The sequence below is a fragment of the Myotis brandtii genome, unplaced genomic scaffold (genome assembly GCF_000412655.1).
Source record: "Myotis brandtii unplaced genomic scaffold, ASM41265v1 scaffold724, whole genome shotgun sequence".
NCBI classification, from domain to species: Eukaryota; Metazoa; Chordata; class Mammalia; order Chiroptera; family Vespertilionidae; genus Myotis; species Myotis brandtii.
This window is the reverse complement of record NW_005370857.1, coordinates 1,078-6,760: the sequence shown is the minus strand read 5'-3', so window position 1 is coordinate 6,760 and position 5,683 is coordinate 1,078. Positions and strand designations below refer to the sequence as shown.

The 5,683-nt window shown below is 41.2% G+C and overlaps 1 long non-coding RNA gene across 1 annotated transcript; it reads left to right on the top strand.

The window, feature by feature from the left end:
- Positions 1–934: 934 nt before the first annotated feature.
- LOC106724107 lies at positions 935–3,738 on the top strand. Its single transcript, XR_001359870.1, has 3 exons — positions 935–1,276; positions 1,514–1,521; positions 3,727–3,738. It is a non-coding gene; the product is annotated as an uncharacterized LOC106724107 (long non-coding RNA).
- Positions 3,739–5,683: the final 1,945 nt, after the last annotated feature.

The following is a 5,683-nucleotide window of genomic DNA, read 5'->3' as shown; positions in this document are numbered from 1 at the left end:
TAGCTCCTAGAATCCTTTCAGCATACAGGCTATTTATCAGTAACTCCATGAGAATTTACAAGTCATCATTTACAGAAACACTATTAAAAGAATGATGGTGTGGGTTACAAAACAAAATATCTGAACTACAAAGAACAGGAACTTAAGTAGCCACAAAATTTTGTTCATCACTACAACATTGCCACCATGTGGCTGTAGAAGAACATTTTAGCTTGGACACCCAAAATGATAGGTTGATTTCAGAGAGGAGAGGGAGAGATAGAAACATCAATGATGAGAGAGAATCATTGACTGGCTGCCTCCCAGCCCAACTCTGGTATGTGTCCTGACCTGGAATCAAACTCTGACAGCCTGGTTCATAGATCGAAGCTCAACCACTGAGCCACACCGGCCAGACAATAGAGACTTTATTTAACTTCCTTCCTGAATCAATCTGACAAACCAGACAAAATACATAAAAACAGTTCTTGAGGCACTAGATGTTAGATAAGGGAAGACAAAGATTCTTTAAAAAAAATGGTATGAAATGTTAAGCTTCAGCCAGGTAGCTCAGTTGGTTAGAGAAACGTCCCAATACATCAAGACTGTGGGTTCAATCCCTGGTCAGTGCACATACAAGAAGCAACCAATGAATGCATACGTAAATGGAACAACAAATTGATGTTTCTTTCACCCTCTTTCTCTCTCTCTTTCCCCCTTCCTCTCTCTTTCTAAAATAAAAAACAAACAAATAAATAATAGTATGAAGCCCTAACTGGTTTGACTCAGTGGATAGAGCGTCAGCCTGCGGACTGAGGGATCCTGGGTTCGATTCCGGTCAAGGGCATGTACCTTGGTTGCGGGCACATTCCCAGTGGGTGGTGTGCAGGAGGCAACTGATCAATGTTTCTCTCTCATCGATGTTTCTAAACTCCCTGCGTGTGCACTCCTGATAAGTACCTTGTAACCCCCTCCGTGTGTATCCTGATAAGCCCAGAAGGCCACCGGAGCACACTGATATGAGACACTGAAGAAGCCCACCCATGGGGTATAAAAGAAGGACTCTCACAGCCGCAGTCAGACGTTTGTCTGCCCTCCACAGACAGCCGTTCTCCTCCCCCCTGGAAACTGCCAAACTGCCATTCCTGCTCTGCCTTTGAGCCCAGACTGTTAAGAGGTCTCTCTTTGAGTCAAGAGACCGAGCTCCTTGCCGCGGTGTATTAGATGACCTCCGTGTGTCTCTGTCAGCGAGTGTCTCCGGGTGGCCTGCCAAGGACTGAAACTCATCAGCTCTCTGGTAAATAAACCTGTGTGATTTCTTGCATTGTTTACCCCCTGTGTCTTCTCTCGTCTTAGTTTTTGGTTAAGCTCGGCCATATTAAATTAATAGTAAGTACTCTTTGACGTCTGTATTGGTATATCCAAATGAGGCGCTCTGGGTCACCTGAGCATACGTTCCTAATAGATAATTGGAACACCATTTCTTAGTCCAGTCATAGAAGAAGTGTAGCTGGGGTTTCAGTAGAGCTAGAAGCAAAACCAGTGTTCAGTGTTTCCTTTCCATGTTGGAGCCTGGTCCAGTTCAGTATCAGGCTAGTTGCAGTCCATTAGTCCATTGTGTGTGGGGTCCACATGGCCATGTGCCATGCGGGCAAACACAAGGGGAGACCCACAAACCCAGAGTTACACAAGTCCCAAGAGCAGTAAAAGCACAAGAGAGTGAACTCCTTTGTTCAGGGGATTAAATATCCCAAATTTCACACCCTTGTAGTGGCCAAGCCTATTCTGGACAATGACCTTTGTTCTCAAGTGTGTCTGACAGTAAGCACCTTTTCCATGTCACCCCCAGCTTTACTGGGCATGTATCTATCTCCCTTTGGTTGGATCCCTAGGGAGTGTAAAGTTGTAGCTTCTTGGCAAAGCTGCCCAAATGACATGCCTATAATATCTGACCCTCCCTTAGTTCTTTTCTTGTTATTTTGTTGTTATTGTTAATCCTCATTGGAGGATATTTTTTCCATTGACTTTAGAGAGAGAGGAAGGGAAGGAGAAGGAGGAGAGAGGAGAGGGAGAAACACTGATGTGAAAGAGCCACATCAATTGGTTGCCTCCTGCACACGCCCCAACCAGGGCAGAGAACCTGCAACCCAAGTATGTGCCCTTGACCAGAATTGAAACACAACCCTTTAGGTTCACTCTAACCTTTAGTGACACTCTAACCACTGAGAAACACTGACCAGGGCCCTTTTCTGTTAGTAATAACTAGTTCATTACAACAGTATCAGAATCACCCATAATATATAGTCATGGTAATTTAACAACCTGTAAACTGGAAGGTGGGTCAAAAGATTTGGTTAGATTCAAGTTAAACGTATTGGACAAGAGTGCCAAAAAAGTGAGGACTGGCCGACCGGTATGGCTCAGTGGTTGAGCACTGTCCATGAACTAGGAGGTCATGGTTCTATTCCTGGTCAGTGTACATGCCGGGGTTGCAGGCTCGATCCCCAGTAAGGGGCGTGCAAGAGGCAGCCAAACAATGATTCTCATTATTGATGTTTCTACCCCTCTCTCCCTTTCCCTTCCTCTCTCTGAGATCAATAAAAACATATTTTTTAATGAGGGATGACTTATTCATGTCATCTTATCAGTAGGCAAAAAAAATGGCAGGTGGTGATGTTATTAGGACATACTAAGATCGATTGCTCCACTAAGGTGGTAATTGCCTGATAATACTGATGTAAGGGTATGTTTCTCTCGTTGATGGATAGTTTGACATGGTGCAAATTACCTTGTTGCCTACTGTACTTGGATGTAGAAGCTTTCCCAACCACTGTGATGTTTACCTAAATTGATTATTTAATGGGAGTTGTTAGGTGGTGATATTGAAATTCTTACATTAATTACCTGCATTCTCCAGGAAAGAAGAGTTATCTCTCACCAAGTAAAGATAAACTGTGTTCCTTGAGAAATACATGATGCTAACATTTCTTTGTGTCCTTGATTGTGCTTCACCTGTTGTCTTTTGGTTCCCTAAATATTTCTTTTTAAGTAAAGTCTGAGACTTCCAGTTCTTTCTGCTGTAATCCTGTTATCACAAAGGAGCCCCATTGATGTGGGGGAAGGGAAACTATCTATAGTCCTATAATTTGGTCTCAGACTTTTAGTGAGGCTGTGCCCTGAGCTATGACATTCACAAATGCTCTCCGTCTATTCTCCCCCTTACGTGGGATAGAGGGGACTGGAGTTGGGTACTTTCCTTCCCCCAGGTCTGTTAACCCTGGTGAAATGTTAGGCTCTGATGAAGTAAGTTTCTTTTGAGATGAGGCCTTATTAAGAACAGGGTACTCCTCCCTTCTCCCAGCCAGAAGCACGAGAGGAATTGCCTTTGACCTTTACTGTGAGAATTTGGTTGCATTTCTGGAGATGAAACTCACAGAAGTGTGGGAACTTGCCTGGAACTGCTATCCCATCTGGAGTTTTTAATTCTCAAACTTATCCACATTGAGCCTGCAATAATTCATTAGTTTTACTTTTTGGTGATCAAAATGTACCACATCTTCCCCTGGGACTCCTCAGCCCCTGAGGTACAATTCTCTTCACTAAATCATGATATAACATGGGCCTGACATAAGCATCAAACACACATGTTGTTAAATGTTACAGAACTATGGGGACACATATTTGGCAGAGCACAGATGGAAACCTTCAGCATCAGTAAAGAATAGAACACCTCTAACTGGTGCTAAGTGGGTGGCAGAGCACATTGTATTTTTTCTCTAGTGTAAAACTGAAAATAATAAGAATTGACAGAGAAAGAAAGGACTATACGGAATATACTTACAGACAGCAGATGTTTCCAAAAGTAAAAAAAAAAAAAGTTTTAAAGAGTTATGTACAGTACATGGTTTCCAGGAAAATAAATATTTTACGTTTTCCTTGTTGAAAAATGCTTGCAATTGAAACATTGTTACTTCATTCTTTCTATAATATTAAGAGTATGTATAAATGTCTTTAGAATCATATTATATAATGTTTATTTATATAATGTTTATTTTTTATATAAATTATATAAGATATGTTCACTAAAAAATAGTAGTGTGACAGTTCTTGGGTTTATAGCCTTTAGTTACCTCTGTCATAAGAAAAATTTTAATTTCTTTGAAATGATTGGTTACTTTGATTAAATACAGAAATTAATGTAAATTGTTGACTATCCTATGTTAATAGGTACAGAAAAATACAAATATAGGGATAAGATAATAAATATGACTTGTTTATTTATCAAAGAAATTGTTGCAAGTTATGATTATAAATTCAATATAATAAGCATAGTTTTATTTAAAACTGGAGGCTCAGTGCACAAAATTCGTGCATTGAGGGGAGGAGGGGGTCCCTCAGCCTGGCCTGTACCCTCTCCATTCCGGGACCCCATCCCCTTCGCAATACGGGACAGCTGGCTCCTAACTGCTCACCAACCTGCCTGCCTGATCGCCCCTAACCACTTTGCCTGCCTGCCTGGTCGCCCCTAACTGCCCTCCCCTGCTGGCCTGGTCGCCTCTAACTGCCCTCCCCTGCTGCCTGGTCACCCCTAACTACTCTCCCCTGCCAGCCTGGTCACCCCTAACTGCCTCTGCTTCGGTCCCCACCACCGTGGCTTTGTCTGGAAGGACGTCCGGAAGGATGTCCAGAAGATGTCTGGTCTAATTAGCACATTACACTTTTATTAGTATAGATACTTATAAATTTATTATATATTAAGACTAAAATTAAAATCCTTATATTTATGAACTAGTTGTATATTTATATATCTCTGCTAAATGCTTACATGTAAAGGAGTATTGATAAATTCTTTATCACAAATTATTACATCTATAGTGAACCAAATAAGAAAATTACAATTTAGATTTTTTTCTGTAAAATAAGTCAGTTATTCTGTACCATAGACATTTTATTGTCCCAATATTCCATTAGCCCTCATTATTTCTGGCATACATTTACATCTTTTTGTTGTTAATCCTCACCTGAGGATATTTTTTTCCATGATTTTTAGAGAGAGTGGACAGGAGAGAAAGAGAGAGACAGAGAGAGGAACATCAGTGTGAGAGAGACACATCCATTGGTTGTCCCCCCTCAGGCACCCTGACCACCAGGGCCAGGTATGGAACCTGCAACCAAGGTAAGTGCCCTTGACCGACATTCAAACCCATGACCCTTTGGTCCGTGGGCCAACGCTCTAACCACTTAGAGGCACCGGCCAGGGCCATTTAACTCATTTTAACAATTATTGTTTGTGTTTGTGATGTGCTTTTAAAATACTGCCTGAAAAAAAAAATTCCTATAACTAGTGCTTGTCTCTGGTTCTTTCATCTTACATTTATAACTTTTCTCCCTAAAAGACTTGACTTTGTCTTTCCCAAATTTAGGCCCCAAATTCAGAAAAATAAAACAATATGGACAGTAGAGTTGATTTACAGATGGGATAAAAACTCTATCTTTATCTCTGGGTCTCCAGGATGACATTACTGACTCTTGGCCAAGAAGAGAACAGTTTTATGATCAATTGGTTAAAAGGTAAAATTTCCCTGGCAATCCCTTCCATCCCAGATCAGGTTTTTTTTGTTTTTGTTTTTTGTGGTTTATACTTATTTTCTCTTCCTTCCTTCCTCCTTTTTTTCCTCCCTCCCTTCCTTCCTTCCTTCCTTCC